Consider the following 25,130-nt stretch of genomic DNA (forward strand, 5'->3'; position numbering starts at 1 on the left):
TGAGGCGGGTTATTTCTTTTCTTCTTCTTCTTTTTTTTTTTTTTTTTTTGAGGTGAGATATTTCTTACAGAAAATGTAAACATAATCATTTGAACCTGGCATGTTAATTTCAAGCGTACCTTGTAAAAGAATGTCTTACAAAATTGCCATGTGAATGTTCAACAGGGTGGATGTGGACTCACCGGGACAAGCCAGTATAGCACCTGACTTTCATCTGCCCCTGTCAGTGGGGTTTGCGTGTGGGGAGCACTGCTTTTGAAGCCCCATCTCCTCAAACACCTCTCTGCCTCCCTCTCTCTGATGCAGGGAGGCATACTGCACAGGAGCTACAGGCTTCAGTGTCCCCATCTGCAGTTTGGGATACTTGGGATGATAGGAGATTAGCAATAACATACCTGAGATGCCCAGCAGAACTGGCAGATAGAGCACATCCAACAAAGGTGTGTTTTTATCTGGGTCTTTTCCATATGCCTTGGTGGTCCTGCTGGCCTCTCTCCAGGGCTTGTAGCCTCTAGCTTTCTCCCCAGCATTGGGCATCATCACTCGAGGGTGGACCTCCTTTCCCTTACCTACAATGAAATGTTTGAAACCCATAAAGTCTGAGCCTCAAGCTCAGCCTCTGGAACTACTAACAGGCTGTCTCTCTGAGCCACAAGAGAAGTTGACTTTAACCGAACCAGGCTGGCTCCTGTGGATCCTTAACATTCAAGGTGATATCCCATCTAAGGGTTGGTCGCACGTGGGGGCTCAGGCAGTGAAGCATGCGACTCTTGACTTGGGCTCAAGTCATGATCCCAGGGTCCTGGGATCGAGTCCCGTGTTGGACTCCCCTGTTCAGCAGAGTCTGCTTGCCCCTCTTCCTCTGTTCCCCCCCCCTCCCCCTGTGCTCTGACTCTTTCTCTCAAATAATTTTTTTTTTTTTTTTTAAAGAGAGGTACAAGATAGGAGGTGGGGAGGTTATGAAGCCCAGCTTCTGACATCAAGACCTCCGATGGCCTCAGCTCCTCTGAGTGCATATGGAAAACATGTGTACTGCTCTCACCCTGCTCTCCTCAGGAGGCTTACTCTCCAGTTGGGGAGAGTCAGATTCTGGTGAATGGTCCCAGGCACATGTGTTCAGTGCTTAATAATGGACACTGACTAAGGCTGCAGAGATGTGTGTGAGCTGTAGGGGGATTTGAGAAGCATCAGGGAGTCTGACTCAGGATTCCAGGGGGTAGCACTCCAGGTGAGCAGGGCCCTTGGTGGGTGGCTGAGGGGGTGGCAGTACTCACTGGGCCTGGGCCTTAGCACCAGTGGACCCATGAAGGGACTCAACAATGGGTAGGGAGTGGGGAGCTCTGAAGCTCTTTGAACCCTGGAGCTCCCTGGTGGAAGGGTGCTGGGGAGGCTGCTCTGGCCTCTTGCCTGGCTCAGGGTTGGGGTACCAGGGAAGGTGTAGATGACGGAGACGCAGGAGGATCAGTCTCCAATGAGGTAATTGACACAGCAGAGACCTTTGGAAACTGCTGCCCTGGCCTTCAGAAAAACTCCCGTGGAGGAGCCCTTACCTTGACCAGGGGCCCAACAGGTACCGGCTCAGGTCGTGATCCCGGGGTCCTGGGATCAAGTCCCGCATCAGGCTCCCCCACAGGGAGCCTACTTCTCCTTCTGCCTATGTCTCTGCCTCTCTCTGTGTGTCTCTCGTGAATAAGTAAAGTCTTATAAATAAATAACAAACTGTGGTCATAATGCAGCCTCCAGACTGACTCTCAAAGTGAAAACTTTCCAGGGAGTACTCTCCAGTCAATCACCAGGGCACCTGCTTTTTAACTTTCTAGGGGAGGCCAGGTGAAAGATGACCCTTGTTTCCACCTGAGCTGGATTGGGTGGACCTCACTTGGACCTGGCCTTGGCTTCCTGTGGTTGGGATAGCCAGAGAGGGGCCCCTGACCTGCCCACCCCCACCCCCCTGGCAGTGCTGGCAGACCTTGCAGGGCTATTTCCAACCCTCACCGCACAGGCTGAGAGGAATGAGAAATGATTTGTTTGAAAGAGGAGCCAACTTTGCGTCCAGGTCTGGGCTTTGCTGCTGGTGTTTTTTAACTCCTGTTGATTTATATTTTTAAGTCCTACTGGGCACATGGCATAGTTCTTGATGAGAAACAATCATCAGTCCTTAGCCTGCGATTGGTGCTAGTAGATTCGTGCTGCCTGTTCTACGACTGGAACTGTTTTCACTAGACAAATAACATTACAAAACACAGTAATGCAGGAGGTTTCCTGGGAAGGTGACATCATGTGGCCCTAGGGGATTTCTGTATTTCTTCTGCTATCAGGATAGTGAATTCTGAATTTTTAATCATCTTCTACTGTTTGAGTAAGTAGAGCCTAAGTATCTCAACAGGGTCTGTGTTTTCTCCTTTTGGAAAGTAGACCTTCTTCCATATGCTAGGTGCTTCCCCCCCCAGTCGTGTCTGATGGTCTAGGTTCCATTTCAAGATTTGAATTAGAGCCTGGGACCTCTCAAAACAAGAAGTCTACAGCTGTGCTGTGCCTGGGACACCTGATTTACTCTCTCTGCCCCAGCTCTGTCATCTGTAAAATGGGAGATGAAGGACATTCCTCTCAGGGGATGGTTACAAGTGTTCATGAATGAATACTCATAAATCCCTTAGAACAGAGTGTCTGCCATGAGCATTAGGGATTGACTGTTACTGTCCTTAAGGTTGGAGGATCTACACATTAGAGGTTGTTTATTTAAATCAGTGCCTTCCTGGTTGTGTATGATTTCTGTGTTTCACTCTTACCACATTTGTCTTTTTTGACCTTCACATTAATATTCTTGAGCTTATCCCTGGGTGGCACAGGAATTGAGAGTCTGCCTTTGGCTCGGTGTGATCCCGGAGTCCTGGGATCGAGTCCCACATTGGGCTCCCTGCATGGAGCCTGCTTCTCCCTCTGCCTGTGTCTCTGACTCTCTCTTTCTCTTTCTCTTTCTGTGTCTCTCATGAATAAACAAATAAAATCTTAAAAAAAAAATTCTCAAGCTTCGTTTTACCTAGAGGCATTTCAGAAGTGCTCTGTCCAGCCTCTCTGTCTCTGGGGATAAAAATGCACCTCTCTCCTTTGGGTTTCTCTTTCCTCCTGATACCCTTCTGCCTCTGTGGAAGGGCACAAAACATTCTCTGCCAGGAGAGGGATTATTTGGATCCCCCCCAAAAGTCCATAAGTCAGGCCAAATGACAGAGATGAGTCATTCACATGGTAGTATGAACAGCGTACTTCACAGCACTCTTCCTCCCTCAGGGAGAGCCAGGTGATGAGGTATCATGTGGCCTTCTAGGGAAGAACAAGATCTGCCTGGTCAAGGACATGAGTAGTTGGTGCTGAGAGTGCTATCCCCAGGCTAAATTTAGGACATAAGGTCCAAAAAGCACGATATATATCTAGAAAAACTAATTAAAATATTTCAGTTTGGAAGTAGGGAAAATTGAGAATCTATGCCCCTTATTGTTCGAGGGCTACTTGCAGATGTGGGAGTCCCGAGAGTCTGGGGCCTGGGACTGCCAGAGAAGGCTTTAGTCAGACAATGGGAAGCCAGCTGCAGAAATGGCACCTGGTGGGGTGCCTGTATGGCTCGGTTGGTTGGATGTCTGATTCTTGATTTCAGGTCAGGCATGATCTCAGAACCACGAGATCAAGTCCTGTGTTGGGCTCTATCCTGGCTGTGGAGTCTGCTTAAGATTCTCTCTCCCCCTCTGTTCCTCCTCCTGCTCATTCATGCTCGCTTGCTCTCTGGGGAAAAAAAAAAAAAAAAAAAGGGAAAGAAGTGGCACCTGGTTAGTAAATGTTTGCTGGTGAACCTTCCTCTGGGACAGTGAGGAGGAACTGTCCTCTTGGTCTGCAACCTTGGGTTGTATAGGGTTTTTACTTCCCAGGATTGGGATTCAGGCTTAGTCTTCTTTCAGGAGTTGGGCTTGGGTGGTCTTGCTAGGGGACCATCCCCTATGGTGGTGTTTCCAAGGGAAATGTATTTTGAATTGGAACCACTTAACCTAGTAAACTCAAAGGAAGTGATGGTGCTTTTCTTTTTTTTTTTTTTTTTTTTTGTGAGAAAAAGCTCTCTGAGGAGGAGGAGGAGTTCATTCCTTTGGTTTAAAACGTATTTCTTATAAGGACATGAAAAGATGCTCACATTACTCGTCATTAGGGAAATGCAAATCAGAGCCACTTCACACCCATTAGGATGGTGATTATCAAAAAAATTGAAAATAACAAGTGTTGGCAAGGATGTAAAGAAATTGGAACCTTGGTGCATTGCTGCTAGGAATGTAAATGCTGTAGTCACAGTGGAAGAACAGTATGGTGGTTCCTCAAAAAATTAAATGTAGAACTACATTCTTATCCAGCAACCTTACTTTTGTATAAACCTCAAAGAATTGAAAGCCTGGAACTGAACAGATTTTTGCATACCCGTGTTCACAGCAGCTCATAATAAATTTGCAGTGGCCAAAAGGTGGAAGCAACCTGAGCATCCATCAGTTGTTGAATGGTTAAACAAAATGTGACATATACACGCAATGGAATATTACGCAGCCTTGACAAGGAGATTCAGACACAGGCCACAACATGGATGAACCCTGGGGATATTAGGCTAAGTGAAAAAAGCTAGACACAAAAAACCAAATAATGTATCATTCCGCTTATATGAGGTACCTAGAGTTGTCAGATTTGTAGAGACAAAGTAGAATGGCAGTTGCCAGGGGCCATGGGGAGAGGCAAAGGGGAACTTAGTTTCTAATGGATTTAGAGTTTTAAGTTTTGTAGGATGAAGAGTTTGGTGGTGGTGGTGGTGGTGGTGGTGGTGGTGGTAATTGTGCAACAGTGTGAATGTCTTTCTGGACACTGAATCATGCACTTAAAAATGGCCAAAATAGTAAATTTTGTGTTGCCTTTATTTTACAAAAGAAAGAACACCTTATTTCTTGATTGATTCAACTGCGAACATATACCATGTGAGACAGTGGGGAGGTGGGGGACAGATTTGAGAAGACCCAACTCCTGCCCAGGGTGGCCATGGGGGAGGAGGCAAGCTGGGGGTTTTGCACGTATTATGGGAGCACAGTAGAGGACATGTGAGGTCAGGGGAGGCCTCACCAAAAAAAACGTTGATTTGGGCTGAGTCACTGGAGATGAGTTTGTTTTCCATAATGAGAGAGTATCGCAGATAATGTTTTCTTCTCAGGGAAAGTAAGTCAGGAGTCAGACTTTCATGCCATCTAGTCACAAATGAAATTTATTACTAATCAGCCATGTGATGTGTAATTGCTTTTCATTTCCTTATTTTTCCAGAAGAGAGATTTGTTTAGATATTTGGTCCCCTCACTGATTACACTGGAAGTTTTTCATTTGTTTTGACAGTTCAAATTTTTTTTTTTTTTAATTGCTCATGGACTCCCCCATGACAGAGGGAGCTTAGAAGGAAAGGGATTGACCTCTGGAGGCAAAAAATGGGAGCATCTCAAAAGAACAGAAGAGCCAGAGTCTTCACTTTACATAAGGAGAAACTGAGGCTCCAGGGGGCATGTTGCTGTACAGCACAGGACCTGTGGTGCATGTCGAAGGCCATGTCTACTTGTCCATTATTTCACCCCAAGAGTGTCTGGTTCTTTTTACTGAGTTGTCACCCTCTAGTTAACCAGGAATCATGGCTCAGGCCTGGATCTGCTCCATTCCAGTGAGACTGGGACATAGCTGAGCCCATTTGGCTGCAAGAATTTTCTTCAACCCCACTGAGAGTAGCAGCCCCTTGTTCTGGGCTCTGTGGGAGGGAGGAGGCTGACTGCCATGGCTCATCTGGGTCTGGAAGTTGGCCTGGCATTTTCCCCTGCATCTCGGAAGGAAGCCTCAGAAGCCTGATGACCCATCTTTCCCTGAGTGGGCAGTGTGGTCCCCTGACAAGAGGGGGGTGGCATGTGTGCCTTTTCCCCAGGCTGGTGACAAGCTCACATGGAGCTGTGAGTGGGGATGCCTGTGTCAGCTCGGGCTGCTCTAATAAATTACCGTAGATGGATGGCTTAAACAACAGACATTTATTTCTCACAGTTCTGGAGGCAGGAAGTCCAGGAGCAGGGTACTGGCAGATCCAGTGTCTGACGAGGGCCCACTTCCTCACAGATGGCCATTTTGTTGTACCCTCATGTGGAGGGGGAGGGGGAGGGGGATAGACCGTTCTGGTCTCTTCCTCTTCTTCTAAGGACACTCACCCCATCCTTGGGGCCCATCCTTATGACCTCATCTATGCCTGGTCACCTCACCAAGGCTCCCACCTTCTATTTCCAATCCCCTTGCGGTGTTCAGGGCTTCAGCATAAATGCAGATGAATGAGCAATAGTTCAGGCTTCTCAAGACCAGGACTGTTTGTGTACGAATTCTGGGCCCATTTTGAGGGTTGTTTACAGATCAATTTCGGAAAAAATTCAGTGGAGTCCAGTACCTGAAAGTACACATTTTCAAAATGGCCCTCAGCATATTCACCCTTCTGATACTCTGGTCAAATGCTTGAAATGTATAGTTTGTCTTCTTCTGTGTGGCCCGTTGCTTTCCTGAAAGTGAGTAGTGCTTGAGAGGAATACAATTACTGGGAAATCTCACAGGAAATGACCCCATTTCCCCCACTTTTGGACAAAGAAGTTGCCGCTTTTAAACTCTGCAGTAGCTATATAGAAGAGAATTATACTCCGGAACAGCTGAACTTTGAGTGTTTGAAAGCTCAGTTCCTTGGTGAGCACACACCTATTGGATGTATGGAATCCAGTTCAAAGGCGTTCAGCTCTACTTCCCCAGGGTCTGTTTTGTAAACCTGACTCTAGCATCGGGGGTTGGGGGGCGGTAGGGCGGGGTGGGAGGTGGGGTCTGTGGAGGACTGCAGCCCACTTCAGAGCACTTGGTGGTGCTTCCTTTCTCAGCAAATCCAGAAGGCTGCGGAGGTGATTGTTCATTGTTTATAAGCATTAACTGTTTACAAGTCATACTTGCTATTTTAAATCAGACCCTGCTATTATGTTGTTTTGTTTCTGTTCACAGCTGAGTTTTAAGCTGGGTAGGATTTAATGGTGAGTCACTCCCATGATGGTAAAATCAGTATCGATCAAGCCTTCTTGTTAATCCTGCAAGCAGTTTAGAGACGGATAAAGACAGTCTTAAGGCTTCTGCCTGTGAGGATCCCAGCCCGTTGGTTGCTACCAACAGGCTGGGCTTCCTCGGGAGCATGTTAGTCTCTTTTCCCTGACGACCGACCTAGAACCAGCAAGGAGCACTTAATGTGCCTTCTGGAACCACCTTTGCCATCAAACAGGGTGTGATCAGATGAAGGGGTTATAAGCCCCCATGAAGTATTCCCCTCCTCTTTCCGCCCTGAACTTCACCCCCACTATCTTTTGAATATTCTGTGAATGTGAGGAATTCTTGATCCTCTTTCTTTCTTTCCTTCTTTTAATTTCTTTCGCCTTGGGCTCTGAATTTGCACCTTTTCCTAGTCTGGCTCAGGAGGTTGTCCTGAGGGTCCTGTATGCATGGCTGCTTCTGTGGATTCTTTGCAGCTGATAGGCAGCGAGTTTGAGGGCTAGATGTGTGGTTGGAGTGTGATGACAGCATCATAGCAGCAGGAACTCTGGGACCCCTCTTTTCTTGGCTCTATGAATTATACCTCGACTTCCCTGAGGGCAGTGGGGAGGCACTCACTCCCACCTTTCCTTAGTTGGCTCAGCAGCCTTGCCAAGTCCTCATTCCACACACAGGTAGGTGTGCAAATGGCAGGATGCCTCCCCAGGCAGTGTAGCCACCCAGGGTTCCCAGCTTTGCATCCTGAGTGTGGCCTTGGAGGTTGGTGGCCTGGTCAGGAAGCTACACTGGGCATGGAGGGGAGCTCTGTCTCCTGGCAGGGGTGATGGCCCAGGTCCACTGATATGGGGGTGCCCTGAGAGCATGGGCTGATGATACCATTTGGATTTGGCTGCTGTGAGCAAGAGAGTAGAAGGATTTAGTGTTGCTTTTACTGCAGAGCAGACAAGGTAGAGGAAGGCATAACAGGGACCCAAGGGAGGCTGAGCTGAGCTAGGTAGAGAGAATCTGGTTTAGTAGGAGCTGAAGAGAGGTTGGAGTGTCTGGATATTCAGAGACCTGCTGGAAGTAGACAGGTGTCTAAAGTGCAGCCCCTGCCCTAAAAAGACTTTGTGGTGTAGTTGAGAAGGTAAGGAGTGCATACCTGCTGGGATGATGACCTTCTTATGAGTGAGAACAGAATGAGCAGGCTCTGGAAGGGCTGTGGAAGTTGAGGAAGAGATTGTAATGTCCAGAGAGATCCTGGAAGCTTTATGGAAGAGGTACTTGGAGGACCCGAAGTGTTTTACTACCTGTGGGAGGTGGGCTGAGGTCAGGACTTTCACACTGTGGAGTGGGGCTTGAAGAAAAAGATGGGAGAGGAAGATTTATCGAGGTAGTAGTAGGGGTGGGGTGGGGCTGGCAGCAAATTGGGAATGGTTTTGGGAATCTTTAGTATTTTTCTGAGGGCAAAAGGAATTTATTAAAGACTAGCTCTCTTATTTATACTAAATTAAAATTTTATAAACTGGAGGCTAGTGGTCTTTGTGAAATAACCCAGGGCCTTTTCAGGGAGATTGTGGTGAATATCTAGTGGGGAACATGAGAGAGGGCTAGTCTGGGGGTCCTCTGTGGCTCCTTCCTAGTGTAATCCGTGCAAGTCCTCATTCCACTCTAGTTTGTATTTTCGAGTTTGGTTATGGCACATTTATTTATTGGGATGCTGGGGGGAAAAAGCCTTCCCAAATTATCGTATCTGACAGGAGCAAGTAGAAATGACTTTATTTCCTTCTTTTTTTTCCTTCGCTTTCCATCTAGATAAACATTTTTAAAAACCTGTCATCTAATATAATCTAGTAGAGGTGGTATGTTTGATTTCTATAGAAAAATAATTGGGACTATTTTACAAGCCCTGGTAGCTTTCTGGTGTTCAGATTGCTAAGACTTTGGAACAGGAATAAGTTTCTGATTGAGTTATTACTTTTGGAAGAAGGATGACAGTGCTTGCTTTTCCCTTGATCAGCATAATAAACTCCTGTGCAGACATTTGTTGGGTGTCTCAGGTTGATGCAAATGCAGTCTTTGTAGAAAGTGAGCTCATGCTGTTCCTAGAGCTTCGTTTGAAACAGGTGATCTAAAATGAGAGCAGCATCCCCTCACATCTGCAGGGCTGAGAGTATTCCTGTAGTTTTGTTCCATGGACCTTTAGATTTTACCCAGATTTTTAGCAGGATCTATCCAGGTAGTGTCTCTCTCCAAAAGGAAAGGGACCGTTATTTTTAATCAGCTGGTGACTGTTTTGAGATGGGAACTATTTAGAGTCCTGAGGCTTCTGAAGTTTCAACACGGGGCAGAAATGAGGAGGCTGAAGTATGGGCAGGCTCTGTCTGTGCAAAACCATGAGCCTCTCACCAACCCCCCCCCCCCCCCCCAGCCCTTAGCAGCATCTTAAACAAAACCCCATTTATAGACAGTGAGTTCCCACTGAGCCTTTAATTATGGGGGCAAGGTATGCGTGGTGGTTGGGGCATGAAGCCAGAGGCTAGGGGCTTGCTTACTGGTTAATTTTCTCTGGCCTTTCTCTCTCAAGTCTCAGCTCTTTTAAGATTCAGAAAATAATGCAAAATGCCTAAGATTTCTGAAATTCCTGGCCTTGGAGTCTTGACTACATAAAAGAGCCAGGATTTTCAGGCTGGCCATTTTAGCATCAACCAGTTCCCACTTCCTGATTCATAGCTTCCAGGATTTGTAATGCCTGTAGACTTCTCTCTCTCTCTCTCTTTTTTTTTTTTCTGTCTCTCTCAGCTAAAAGCAGCCATTGAAAGAAAAAATAAATAGCAAAATCCCCATCCCAGAAGTTCTACTTCCTGTTGTTGTACTATTGAGCTCTGAAAAATAGCTTTGCAAGTTTAGGCTCTTGTTTGAGCTCTTTCAAAAGAATTCTTGAGATCTTTTGTTTGGATAGGCTGTATCTATATGAAGGCGATAAGTTAAAAGAACTTCAGTTTAATCAGCACAGATATAAGTGCACAGGCTAAATTTTAGGTTCCCTCTTAGCCTTATGGTGTGTATAAGAATGTAATCCATTTAACAGTGAGTTAGCCAGGACACATGCATGTTTTCAACAATGCCAGTTGTTTCCTTCATGTTACTATTTATTTATTTTTTAAAAACATACTGAGGTACAAATTACACTTTGTGAATATAGAAGTGGAACTATTTAGAATTCCTGCAACAAGGGAGAAAGATCTAAAGTAATCAAGAAAATGATGGAATGTAAGACTTCAGGTTTTCACAACAAACCCTTTTCATTAAATAAAAGTGTAGATCAGCAAAAGTGTCTCAAGTCCAAATGCTTTTATGTTCTTTTATTCCTCCTTTGATAAATTTGTCATCAAATTCATAACATTTTCAGAAATACAAAAACCTTTCAGCTTTAAGGGATGATGTTTTGGCTAACGTGGTCCTGATGGAGTCTAATTCTGGTCCCAGAATCATTTAATCTCTGGTGAAGAGATTTCTACCACACTGCCCCTACCACTGTAGCCCACAAATCCAGGTGCCTAAAAAGCTGAAGCAGGATATCTAGTGATACTTAGTCTGAGACTTCATGAGGATTAACATGAATATTTCTGGGTGGAAGTCCTAATGTACGGCTTCCATTGTATGGCCCAGTAATTGTTCTTTGAGATACTGGGCTGTGTTGTCAGCTAGGGGTGCGTTAAAGTGCTATGGCTTACCTTGTCAGGAGTTCTTATTGGGTCCATTTGGAGCACACATGGTTTACACAATATGGTTAATTGATACACTGATGGAGCACCAGTCTTCTGGGACACTCTTTCTAGAGGTTATAAATAGGAGACCTATCTTTTTGTTTTGTCTTAACTGCGCCTGTCCGGTGGGGGAACAACAGGTCTCTTAGCTATAGTGGTTTTTTTTTTTTTTTTTGGTTCTCTTAACAGTAAAAATTGGGGAAAACCCTCAAATCCCTGGGTGAAACTTTTTAGGTTCGTTCCTTCCTTCCTTCCTTCCATCCTTCCTTCCTTCCTTCCTTCCTTTTTTTTTTTTCTTTCTGGAAAGACCTTACACATCATCTTTGGAAACACCTGTGTTTGTAACAAAATAGATGATGACCACTGGATTCCTCCAGGCGGGATTCATGCTCTACAATCACAGATAAACCCTCCTGCCTTACCTTGGGCTGTTCAAGAAATCTTTCCAATTCCTGCTGATGGTGAAGAGCTCTTGGGAGTAAGGTGCTCTGAATTAGCAAACAGGCAACTACTTTTTGAGGTTACTGTTCATTCTGTGAAATAAGTGATGTGCATATTCCTGATAAGCGCCCCCTTTGCATTGGGCTCTGCTGATAGGTTTTAAATTTTGTGTGTTTGAAGCCACCATCTTCTTCTCTCTGAAAGTTAGTGAGCTCCTCATGCAGTGAACTTCCTATTGTGGTTGCAGTTTCTCCAAAAGTATTTGTAAAAACTGTGGAGCACGTTTCTCTTTTCTAGTGAAGCCTATTTTGAGGACGTGGACAGGTTTAATTGGCAGAATGAGTCAGTGATCTCTGAAGGGTCAAAATATTAATGCTTTTGATAGATTCTAGCAAATCTATATGTTTAAAAGTAATAATGGTAAATTCTCACCTTTTGGGGAGAGTGGATTTTAGACCTGCTTTAAAATAATTGCTGCAAAATGAATGCAGTTCCTGTATTGGAACAGAATTTATCAAATCATACACACACCAAAGGGCAAAACAAAGGTCATGTTTGCCTTAATATAAAATTTTGGAAAAGAAACCTGTAAATCCCATGAAAGCAAGAACTGTGTTCATGTGGGTCCATGGCACATGGCACATAGCAGGTTTTATGTAAATGAAAGTCCAGAGAGTTCTAAGATCATGGTCAAGATTCCAATCCAAGCAATTCTTTCCTGCCTTCTTCCAGTTACTACACTCCCAGGAGAACTTACTGCCTCTTGTATATTATGGATCCTATAAGAAAGAGTTTGGATAGTTCTGAGAATTTGGATAGTTCTGAGAATTTGATTCAACAATCATGTGTCCATAAGGCAATTTAACCATTTCACATATTTGACCTGTTCAGGGATAACCTGCTACTTTGGTGAACAATGAACCTTTAATTAGGGATAAGTTTGCCTGCCACCTTACCTATAATTATTGCATTTATTGCTTTCTTCAAATTATAGTAGTAATACATAATTATTAGGGAAAATCTGAAACTATCATTAGGTAAAAAAGAAAAATAAATATCTTTAGTCAATCAGTGTAGAGGTAACTATTGTTAATATTTTGTTGTAATTTCCTGAAGTCTTTTTCTGCCCTAAACTTATATGTATATCTATATATTTTTATTTTATTTTATTTTATTTTATTTATTTTATTTTTTTAAAGATTTTATTTATTTATTCATGAGAGAGAGAGAGAGAGAGAATGGCAGAGACATAGGCAGAGGGAGAAGCAGGCTCCAGGCAGTGAGCCTGACGTGGGATTTGATCCTGGGTCTCCAGGATCATGCCCTGGGCTGAAGGCAGGCACTTGACTGCTGAGCCACCCAGGAATCCCTATCTATATATTTTTAAAAATAAGATGGGTATTACACTACATACACAGTTTTTTATCTTCATTTTCCCCACTTAGCATCACATTGTAATGTTTTTTGGTCTGTTACATTATATTTTTATCATCTGGAATATGATTTTTAATGAAATGGCTAAAATTATATAATTGCTAAATTTAAGCATTTTTACATTTTTTTTGCCATTAAATATAATGTGATAAAATCACGTGTACTGTTGCTGATGTGCTACTCTATTTCTTTGGGCTAACTTCTTAAAAGTTGAAAGTATGGAATACTAGGAATTTTTAAAGTGTGCACACTTTCGATCCTAGGTAAATATTGCCAAATCGCTTTCCAGAAAACTCTAGTTTTAAGTTCCTGGCAGGAATGCCTGCCGCCCATACTCTTCACCAGTGTTGATGCTAAATTGAGCCTTGCAATTTTAGCATTTAAAATTTTTTATCTCACTGTTTTAATTTCCTTTTTAAAAAATTATTGATGGGATCTTCATATTTTTACCCCATTTTTTTGCTTGGGTTAATTATCAATGCGTTTTTCTAGATTTGTGTAGATGCTTCTGTTATAAAGATGTTTTCCCCGTGCTCTCTATAGCAGATACTTCCCCTGGTTTGCTGTTGTTTACTTGTTGAGATGCCCAGTGTTTCATTTTAATATGGAATAGCAGCCTCTTCATTATGGTCTTTAATCCTTTTGTTGAGAAAGTTCACATTCATATCAAAATCAGTCAAATTTAATCATGCTATTCTGGTTTCATTTTTTTTTTTCTTTTAATTGTTCAATGCTTCTAGGAAATGTTTTTAAATAAAGCCTGATACATCCCCCTGTTGATTATTCAGTTTTCCCAACATGATGTGTTTTGTTTTTTCCTCATTGGACTAATATATTTACGTTATGAGATCTATTTTAAAGCTGTCTTTTCTCACTAATCTGTGTGCTGGTTGTGATCATCTTACACATGATAGCTTCATTACACATATTAATGTCTTCTAGGAAGAATCTTCACCCACTTAAAAATTTTTGAAGATGCTTTCTTACGGATGAAATGTATGTGTGTATGTTGCTTTGTTTTTGCAAGCATCATCTTCACCAGCCTCCTAAGAAAAGAGAAATCCATTAGATTTTGGTTGTGATTGATAATAAATCAGTTTGGAGAAAATAACATTTCCAAATATTTGGACTTCTCATTCAAGGACATTTCATGGCTCTCCATTTACTCACTTATATTTATACAATTAAATTACAAAAGGTTGTAAAGGACTTATAACTTTTCCTTTTGGGTTATTACTAGGTAATTAACAATTGTTGCTAATGTGGAAGGAATCGTTATTCACCATTGTATCTTTCAACTGACTAATGCTTGTGTTTGAAGAAATCTTTGATATTTCGTATATTTATCTTATATCTACCCAATTCATTGATTGCTTTTATTGATTCTCTTGGTTTTTCGATGCACAGAATGGCTGATAACCAACAAGGATAATTTTGCTTCCATTTTCACAGTATTTATATTTCTTAACTCTGTTTCAGATATGTATCCTTTAGGAATATAAATGGCTGCAAATAACAGGAACCCTGCCTAATAAAAATTTAAGTAGTCAGGGCGGGACTTATTTTTCTCTAGTTCGGGAGCTTTAGAAGGAAGCAGTCTGTGGCCACTGTAGTGTGCTCAAAGAGAGCATGGAGGACAATATTCCTGGCTTCTGTTTATCCCTCCATCCACGTGGCTTTTGTCTTCATGTCACAAGATGGCCCATGTGCCTCCAGGCATCACATCTGTGTTTCAGGCAGGAAGAAAGAGGAAGGTCAAAGGCAAAGGGCAAAGGGCCAAAATCATGTATCAGCAAGCCCTGCTCAGCCAACTGCTCCTCCCTCTCACCGCCAGAACTGAGTCACCTGGGTTCCCCTAATTAGAAGGTGGGAGGTGGCTAGTGGACCTGCCATGGAGTTTGGGTCAGCCAAGCAGCATTGACTGCAGAGTCTTATTGTTTTGGCTGGTATATCCAGAATAGTACTAAATGCTGACTGTGGGCACATTTGTCTTTTTTGGCTTATATTAATGGTAATACCTCCGATACTTCCCAATATGTATGATCTCTTTTGGTTTAAGACAGGGTTTCATCATGCTGAAGAATTACCCATCTGATTTGTATGGGTGACTTCTTTTTTTTTTTTTTTTTTTTCTCCCCGACCGCGCCTGCGCGACCTGTCTGGGTGACTTCTTAAGGATGGGTGTTGCACGTCATCAGATGTCATTTTAGCATCCATTTAGATTCAGATGTTGGTGTTATACTTAGTCTTATGATATGGAAACAGATTACCTGTTAGTAATTCCTCAATTCCTGGGATAGATAATTTTTGGTGGTTGTGGGCGACTATTTAGATTCCTAATTAAATTTGGTTTGCTAACATTACATTTAGAATTTTTCATCTCTAAATTTAAGTGAGATAATTTTACGGTTCTCTTTATATACTATCTTTTCCTGATTTTGCTATCAGGTTTATGTTAGCTTTGTCAAGTGAATTAATGACTTTTAACTTTCTTCTCTAACAGTTTATATAGTGTGGCAATACACTGTCTTTAAAGGTTTGAAAGAGCTCACTTGCTAAACAGTTGGAGGCTGACGCTTTTAAAAATGGGTAGTTCTGTGAGAACTTTAAAAAATTCTTCCATGGGTATTGGCGTTTCTCAGGTTTCTGATTTTTTGAGTCAATTTTCGGAAGTTAAACATTTCCAACAAAATCAGTTTCATCACATTGAAAGATTATAGCTCAGTTATCTGTAGTTTTCTTGATGGTGTTACTTCCTCATACATTTGTTTCCTTACGTATTTCTTTCCTTGTTTCTATTTTAAGTTGCTTTTCCCTTTTATTCTTGATTAGACCTGCCAGGACATGCTTTGTTTTGTGCTTCCCTCTGCCCTTTCCCCAAAGAACCAGAATTAATTACTTCCTTCTTTGCGCTTTAATGGCACTTTGCTTATGTTAGGATTCTGTCTTTTTACCCATCTGCTTTGCTGATAGATCGGGAGCTCCTCAAGGGCAGCTGCTGAGTCTCTGCTGTCTGTACCGTAGTTATTTCATCTACCTACCTGGCACCTGATACACACCTGATTCTTTACTTTTTGCCTCTTTACCCATGACTCTCATCCACCATCTGGTACTGTAGTTACAGGGAGGTTTTCATGGATTGCCATCTGTGCTATGGATGTTTCATGGACCTTAGAGGCTTTATGGAGAGGAAGATGCTTATGTGTTTGGGTTCATCCCAAAGGGTAGCCCCTGGATAAGCCTCCAAGTTGAGGTAGTATTATAATTATGGGATATATGGGGAACCCCAGAAAGTGGCTTGGATGGCCTCAGGTGGTTCCTGGCTGCAGAGATGGAAGCAGAGTTTAGACAACATCAGTGTGGGTGATGTCACATGTGAGGGATGGCTTAGGTCTTCTCAGGGCTTCATGCTCAAACCTCAGGCTATACTTGGAGGTGCTATGACATGCCCTTTGCCTCAGTGGAGAGCCTCACCCTGTGTATTGGTAAAGGTCAGTCTGGCTCAGTTTAATTTGAAATTCTCTTCGTGTCTCCTGATTTAGATCGATATCAAGCCAATCCTTTAATTTACTGATGTCTTTCTCTGATGTCAGCTGAATGACTTTTGGTATATGTGACCATGAGGAAATTGTCATTTTTCAGCAGGGGTGGAATGAGGGAGGAGAAGTGCCACAATTCCTATGGCATCCTGTGAAATCAATTTAGAATTTTGATGGCATCCTTGTACCCTTTCCTTTGAGCTAGGAGATTTTCTGCGTAGGGTGGAGAGTAATGAGGAAGGAGTTTGCTGCCCCTAAAGAGGTCCTTAAGCCTCAGAGTCTTTGTCGAGGGGCAGCATGAGCACCAGGGCAGACATGTGACCAGGTCTGCATCTGGAAACCTGCAAGGGGTTTGCCACTGTCATTTGGTTATAGAAAGTGTTTAGTGGTGATCTGGTTTGACATATTTTTGGTAAACTTCATCTCCCAAATCACAATACTAGGACTCTTTTATCTACAAAGATGACCTGAGCTGTTTTCCAGAAGGAACTGAGCTGGGAAAACATTCCAGGAGAAATGCCTTCCATAGGTTTGCTGAGGGTGTTTCTGTTGGATGAGCTAGTGTTCCATTTAGGGCCCAGAAACACCAACCTTCACACTGAAGAAGCATATCTGTGCTCCTGATGGGGAAAAATGTCAAATGTCATTATAAGGGGAATCTTTTTCTTTAAATAGTTGATTCAGAAATGTTGGAAGTTTTATTTGAAGACCTTGTCTACATTTTTACATTTTCCTTGGGGGCATGGAAACTAATATCTTTCTCTGGGTTGCTTTTTAAATTTATATTTAATGTCTTATTTGGGTCTCAAATGGAGTAAGTGGGGTTATACTTAACTTTTCTTCCTATGCATTTTACTCAAAGTAGCCTCTTGGGCAGCACTTCTGTCCCAAGAGTTGGTTAACATCTCCTTATGTTAGGACCAATCAGCGATCTCCCTACCTACCAGTATTCCTAGCTAGTATGCACTGCAGCCTCTACTGACCTCTTGGTACTGGGATGACTGCTTTGTCTTTCTCTTCCTCTTATTGCTTTAGGGATCCTATACGGGGATGTGTTTTCTGTCTCCTTAGAGTCTGACAGTGCCTGGCACACAGTAGGTATTCATTAAAACAGGTAGAATTAGGTTGACATTTCAAGAATCTTAGGGGAGTTCTGACTAGTTTGGGTGCTCAACTTAGCAAGGAGATGAAGTGCCTTTTCAAGGATGCACCTCAGTGATTCCTCAAACGATCAGGCTGTTTATTTTAAGATTCAGAAAGTAAAGTGTTCATTTGGCAGACCATGTCTTTGACAATCTGATGTTACCCATTTCTGTTGACTTTCCCCCAGAGTCCCAGATTTGGGGGGCTGTTCCTGCTCAGGAGGCAGTGAGGTTGCTGGCAAGTCCCCTGGGCCATGGAGAGGATGTGTGCTCGTGTAGGCACTGCCCAGCTGGGTTACAACTTGTTTACTGCTGTTGGTTTTTTAGGGATGAGGTAATCTTAGCTCAGCTTAGTTTAATACACAACAGTTTCATTTGTGGAGGAAATTGTTGTCTATTGAAGTTTTTAGGATGTTAGGGACGTTATGAATTGCAATCAAGTGGGTATCCTCTTATATAGGTGCATCTGACATGCCAATTTCACAAGCCCATCTCATCAGTCACAGTTGAATGGCAAGGTTTATTGTTTAAATTTTGTGTGTGTGTGTGTGTGTGCGTGTGCATAAAGTAAGGAAAAGAAGCCTTTATATAGAAACCAAATGGTTTTGGAGGCCAAGAAATGGCATGAAGGCCTTGATATTTTGGAATCTGGACATAATTCCCATTTCTTCTTTTTTACTTCTGATCTTGTGGACTTGGAGACAGCTGTTTAATCAAACTATTCATTGAAAATACTGAGATGTGATGAAATGCTAGTGTTGTGACCACTGGTGTGGATCCTTGGGACCAGTCCTGAGGGTGATGAGGCTACCCTGAGCAGCATTTTTACCAACTTGGCCTCTGAGCTGGAACCACGTGCTTTGTTCACTCTTGGTCGGCGTGCTGCCCATTCCTTAGCCAGTTGTTAAATCACTTTAGATGTGTTGACAACCTCAGAAAGTCATAACTTAGGAAAAAAAGTTCAAATTTGAAGAAAAAGGTAAGGGAATGATCTCCTAGTGAGACAACTTCTGCCTAAAAAATAAAAGCTTTGAAGACATAAATTCTGTGTTATAAACAACTTGTAATTTTGATCGTTTTCCATTGTAACTCCAACAGCCTCTATGATAGATCTTAAATATGTTTATCACAGCTGGAAAAATGCTTTATTGTCATCCTTGTTTACCATAATATACCACCTACTCTGGTTGTATCTACTGTAGTGCTGCTTTTTTGTTTTATGTTTTTTAAACGGGGGAGAGGGGGTTGCAGATGAACATAAATGGTACCTAGAAATTTGAACAGGAAAAAAAAGATGTATTCAACCAGTGTTCTTTCCAGGTTATAGCTAGACATCAGCTGGCAGCCTCCAAGCTGTGGTTTATTGAATAATACTTAATACTTAGCACAGCCCTCAGTGAAGATCTTTTTATGGCCTTTTCTGAATGTTTTACAAACATAACTAAAGCTTATCCAGATGAGAGTAGGGAGCTTTCTTTTTTAAAGGGAGCAAAATTTGGCCTTTGGGATGCTATAGTTTATAGAGAGTAGAAAGACAATTGTGGCCAGGGAGAGACCCTCTGTGTTCTGAGAAACCTTGCATAGGGTTTGGCCTCAATAAATCTGGGCTTGTAATTCACCCAGCATTGATATTTAGTGATTTTTTGGGGTAAATTATGGAGTCCCTCTGAGCATCAGGATATTTGGGAAAACTCGTGAGGAATTGGGCCCCATACTATATGCTCCACATGTACATTTCTTCTTCGTCCTTTTATCCTCCAAACCAGAGATTGTCCCTGCATTGATTCTACATAGCTTTAATTTTGCCCTGCTATTCTGCACGTAATTGGGTGCCATTTGTTAACAGAATTTGGAAATTGCAAATTCATTTTAATAATATCTTAGGCCAAGTGTAATGAGGAAAGTCAGTTATATGGTCCCAAATCATATTACAAAGCTAAAAGGAAACCCAGTTTAGATTATTTTATCTATTTCTTTGCCATCCCATCCAATGTATAGTGGAGGATCAAGTTTCACTAGATTGAAAAATCCAAAGATTAGTTCCTAGCATTTCAGAATTCCATTAACTTTGTAGTTGGAGCTACTGACTTTTAAAAAGAATGATGCTGTGTTTGGATTCATAGTCAGCATCACTGTGGTTTCTGGGAACTGAATGGAAATGGTGGATGGTGAGAACGAGAGCCCTGCAGTGGTATGTTGTGTTCCTCAGATCCCTGGAACTGCCCACTATGGGTCCTCACTGGGGCTGCAACTTACAAGAGCACAGACCCTAACTTCCAGCTTGAGTTGGTTGGCGCAGGGGGTTCAGAAGTATGGGGCACCAGCTTTGCTGGGGCTTTGCATCCTCAGCTTCCTGCATTTTTCTTCTCCTGCCTACCCTGCTGGGAAATCTCTTTCTCTTCCTCCTTTTTTTTTTTTTTTTTTTTTTAAGATTTTATTTATTTATGCATGAGAGACACACACAGAGAGAGGCACAGGCCGAGGGAGAAGCAGGCTCCATGCAAGGAGCCTGACATGGGACTCGATCCTGGGACTCCAGGATCCTACCCCTGGCTGAAGGCGGCGCTAAACTGCTGCGCCACTGAGGCTGCCCGCTGCGCCACCCGGGCTGCCCTCTTCCTCTTCCAGCTCTTTGCTCTTTGGCATCTTCCCAGGGGCTCAGACATAGCCTCTCTTCTGGGCCTGCCACTGGAGGCAGCCCTAACTGCTTTAGTCTATGTGTGTATTTGCTGATTGCCTGCCTGAGTTCTCTGTGAGATGCCTTTTGAGAGCTGAGCCCCCAAGTGGTACCCCTAAATGCCATTGAAGATGGGAGAAGGGCGTGCAAAAGACCAGCATGCTCCTGGTGTTACGGGTCTGGTTCAGGGCTGGCAACAGGTTCTATTTCCTGCACCCCATGCAGCCTCATCACTGAGCCTTTGGGCTGTAGCCTATTTGGATGGTAGAGCAGCAATCAGTGCCCGAAACTACTTTGAACTTTGCCTAGAACAGACAGGAGCAAATGAGGGCACTTTTCCCCAACCCCCAATTTTAGTTGTGCACATAATGTAAAATTTACATATACATAACAAAATATGCATAAAATTGACCATATTAACCATTTTTAAGTGTAACCATTTTTAAGAGACGTTCAATACATTCACACTCTCGTGTAACCATCACTACCATTTATTTCTAGAACTCTTTTAATATTGCAAAACTGAAACTGTCCCAGTTTAACAAACACTGACTCCCCATTTCTGCACCATTTCCTGCCCCCCCTTTTTGGTAATCACCATTCGACCTTCAGCCTCTGAATTTGAATACTCTAGGTACCTAATACAACTGGGACCAAACTCTATTTGTCCTTTTGTGTCTGGCTTGTTCACTTACATAATGTTTAATGTTTTCAAGGCTCATCCACATTGTCGCAGGTGTCAGAACTGCCTTTCTTTTTTTAAGGCTGCATAATATTCCATTTTTGGTAAAAAAAAAATGACACTTGTATATGTATTCATTTGTCAGCAGGCACAGGGGTTGCTTCCACTGTTTGGCTATTGTGAATAATGTTGGTGTAAACATGGGTGTGCAAATACCTGTTTGAGTCCCCGCTTTCAGTTTTTTGGGTATATACCCAGAAGGGGAATTGCTGGATCACGCGGTAATTCTATATTTAATTTTTGAGGAACCACAATACTGTTTTCTACAATTGCTGCACTGTTTTTACATTCCCACCAGCATTGCACAAGGTTTTCCAGCTTCTCCACATACTTGTCAACATTTGCTGTTTTGTCTGTTGGTTGATTGGTAGTAGCCACCCTAATGGATATGAGATGGGATCTTATTTTTGATTGAGGGCACTTTAAAGTTTCAGCCAATTTTAATGAAGTGTTTGAACACTTCATGGGCACACACAGATTTAAAACCTGAGGGTTCTTGGCAGAGGAAAGGAGAGAAGTGTATGAATGACTGTTAGTAGCTGATTTTGTACTGGTCATTCATTTGCCAGATGTTTTCAGCACCTGCTCTTCCTCAGGCCTGTGCTAGGGAGAGAGAAAACAAATGCAGTGTAGTCCTTGCTGCCCAGGGGCTCACAGTCTAGTAGGCTAGTTAGTGAGTGCCCAGGCACAAGGGGGAGATGAGTGCAGCCAGGGGCCTGTGGCAGAGCAGAGAGTAGAGGGTTGAGCTGGCACTAAGGTGAATTTTTTAAAAAATATTTATTAGAGAGAGAGAGAGAGAGAGAGAGAGAGAGAGAGAACATGGGGGGAGGGGCAGAGGGTGAGGGAGAGAGAGAGAATCTTAGGCAGACCCCATGCTGAGCAGAGAGCCCAATGCAGGGCTCAGCCTCACAACCTTGAGATCATGACCTGAGCCAAAATCAAGAGTCAGTTGTTTAACCGCCTGAGCCACCCAGGTGCCCCTGTGCTGCATATTTTTAGAAACAGCTCTGCTTCATAGCATGAGACTAGGGCTTCATTTCCATACTGCTGCCAACTAGTTGGGAAATTGGGGAAATCCACTGAATCTCTTTAGAGCTCTGTTTGTTCATCTGTAAAATGGATATTATAAAGGTATAAGGCTCAAGAGTTCTTGGTTAGAGATCTGTGACTCAGGAGACCTGCAGATGGAATTCAGAAGACCTCTTGAAATTTCGTGCAAACTCTTTGTAAGTATAGTTCTTTGGAGAAAGGGCCCAGCTTTTATCAGACTTTCTGAGAGATGCAGGACTGGAAAAAAACATGATTGATCTCAGAAGCTCCCCTCCCCCCCCTTTCCATTCATCAGTATCCACATCTGGATAGCCCCTCCCTGGCCCTTCAGGTCTTCTCTCCCTCCTCTGAGTGGTGGGTGGTGACTTGGGCCTGCCCGGAGGTTCAAATCAAGTAAGCAGAAGCTTAGCCAGGGTTGGTGAAATTAAATCACTCTGAGAAAAATCGATGTTAGTGAAATTAAGTCACTTGATCTTAAGAGCAACATAGAAGATTTTTTCCATAGTCATTGTGCTATTTCCTCCCTCTAGGTATCTTACAGTTCTTTCTGTTGGCTTGTTTCTCATGTTCTTTGTGAGGAGAAGCAGCTTTGGGCACCTATAGACATCCCAGTTGGGGAACCAGAGGTTCATCATAGGTTTGATTAATCAGAAAATATCAATCCAAAGTATTACAGTCTCCTTACTGTTGGAGGAGACCTTGCCTAGTTTAAAAATGATTCAGAAGGCACGTTAGAATCTTGCCATACTTTTCTGCCATTGTGGGTATCAGTTACTACGTTCCTGTAGCTCTGCCAGGATGCTGCAGGGGAGGGCAGCATCCGTGCCCTACAGAGCCATCTTGGATGTAGAGATTCTGTTGCCAGCGGCCCAGCTAATGTGTGAGTGAGGACGGGACCCCCTCTTAGGGTGCTGTGGGCAGGGCTTCCGTGTTATGGCCCTGGAAGCAGGATGATAAAATGTTTGTTAGCTACTTTGGGACTGGTTTAAGGCCAAGGAGATGGAACACAGGAGGAATGGACTACAGAGCATTTATTGTCATTTTAATGATGATTATAATATAAAAAGGCATGCTTTTGGTAAGGCACTTAACCAGAAGGTAAGGTGCAAACCCACCGAGCCCCCTCCTCTCTTCTCTCTTCAGCTTCTTCTTTCTTCCATTCTGCTTCCTACAGGTAAGCTCTGCAGATACTCGCCACGCATAGCAAAATGTCGTGTCCTCAGTCTCTTTAAAACAGAAGTGTACAACTTGTATTTTTTTGATGTAATGTATCTTGGATATCTTCCTGTAGCAGAATAATCTACTTTGTTTTTAAAACGGCTTTGGGTGTACAAGTAATACATGGATATATGCTCCATGTAAAAATGAAAATGACACATCACAGCATAGAAGGTGGCAGCTGTAACCTATCCTCTCCCAGCCCCCCAGAGGCAGCCACCCCTTATAGCTCAGTGAGTAGCCTCAGGTGTTTTCTCCTGTGTGTGTGTGTATATATACCCCTGTATAACCTGGGGAGGGGGTTGGCAGGTGAGGAGGGAAAGTAGCCACAGAGCAATATAGATAGTTGTGGGTTTTTTTTTTAATTTTGTATTTTTTTTGAGGAGGGGGCAGAGGGAGAGGGGGAGACAATCCCAAGCAGACTCCCCACCCATTGCAGAGCCCTATGTGGCGCTCCATCTCACCAACCTTACATCATAACCTGAGCTGAAATTAAGAGTCAGACGCTTAATAGATTGAGCCGTCCAAGTGCCCCTAAAAACAAACATAAATACAGTCCCTATTGTCCTGAGTCTGTCTCTTTTATTTTATTTTATTTTTTTTATTTTTATTTTTTTTTGTCTCTTTTAATAGAACTCTTTTCTATTAGAATAGTTTTAGATTTACAGAAAAGCTACCCCGATAGTACAGAGTGCCCACATGTCCCTTCACAGCTTCCCCTCTAACACCTGGCATGGCCATGATACATTTGCCACAACTAGGGGGAATGTCCCTACATTTCTGTTTATTACCTACATTGAATACCTGATTTGAATCTCACCAGGTTTTGCCCAATAATTCTCCTGTTTCCCAGCATCCCAGACAGGGTCCTGCATTACATTTAGTCTCTGGGTCTCTGTTACACCCTCTGGTCTGTTACGGTTTATCAGACTTTCCTCATCCTTGGTGGCTGTGAGAGTTTTGAGGAGCACTGGTCAGGTGTATGTAGAGTGTCCCTTCATTTGGGTTTGTTTAATGGCTTTCCTATGGTTAGACTGGGATCATGGGTTTGGGGTGGGAAGACCCTGGAAATAAAGTGCTTTTCTATCATAGCCCATCCAGGGAACACCCTGTCAGCGTGACTGATCCCCAGTGATGTTAACTATGACTACCTGGCTGATGTAGTGTTCACTGGGTTTCTCTACTTGAAAGGGCTTTTAAAAAATCAGCTGTGGGGCACCTGGGTGGCTCAGTGATTGAGCATCTGCTTTTGGCTCAGGTCATGATCCCGGGGTCTGGGAATGGAGTCCCACACAGGGCTCCTTGCAGGGAGCCTGCTTCTCCTTCTGTCTAGGTCTCTGCTTCTCTATGTCTCTCATGAATAAATAAATAATATCTTCCCCCAAAATCAGCTGCATATTGATACTCTCTGTTCTTTTCAGCTGTTCTATATTGAGCACTGTAAGGAGCCCTTGGTAGTTTCTGTGAAAGATGGGCATTTAGGTTGTTTCTCAGTTTTTGATTTTATGAATAAGATTCTAGAGAATACGTTTTGTCTGTTTGCCCCAGCTGTGTGAGGGAATGGGTCCCTAGAAGCAAGTGGTTGGGTCCCAGGTTTTGGGAATTCCAATATTTGTGATGATGTTGCCTTCCCAGAATGGCTGTAAATGTGCCGTTTATACATTGCCTTGTGTCCACTCAAGCTTGGTGTTATTAGATTCTCAATTTTTTGTTAATCTGATAAACTAAAATGTTTTAGTTCACACTTCTCTAATCACGAAAAGTGTGTTTATGATGCCCTGGAAACTTTAATGTAGATGAGCGCAAGAACTGGACTCTCCAGTAACATTTGATAAACATCTATTTAGTGCTAGACCCTAATAGAAAAAAAAGTATTGGGATCTAGTCTCAAGGAATCAGACCCTTCATTAAAAAATTTTTTTCCACAACCTCTACCTAATATATTCTCCTTGGTCATAGGCCAAATAAGTTAAAACGTAAAAATAGGTTTTAAATGTGGAAAGCACTCGATACATACTCTCCAGGTTGTTA

The 25,130-nt window shown here is 42.9% G+C and overlaps 1 protein-coding gene across 2 annotated transcripts in view; it reads left to right on the forward strand.

Annotated features, from left to right (window-relative positions):
- The window catches only part of IGF1R (insulin like growth factor 1 receptor), a 302,025-nt gene that overhangs the window by 12,676 nt on the left and 264,219 nt on the right, over nt 1–25,130 (forward strand). The gene's annotated exons all lie outside the window — the stretch shown is intronic.

The sequence above is a fragment of the Canis lupus genome, chromosome 3, assembly GCF_011100685.1.
Source record: "Canis lupus familiaris isolate Mischka breed German Shepherd chromosome 3, alternate assembly UU_Cfam_GSD_1.0, whole genome shotgun sequence".
In the NCBI taxonomy this organism is placed as follows: domain Eukaryota; kingdom Metazoa; phylum Chordata; class Mammalia; order Carnivora; family Canidae; genus Canis; species Canis lupus.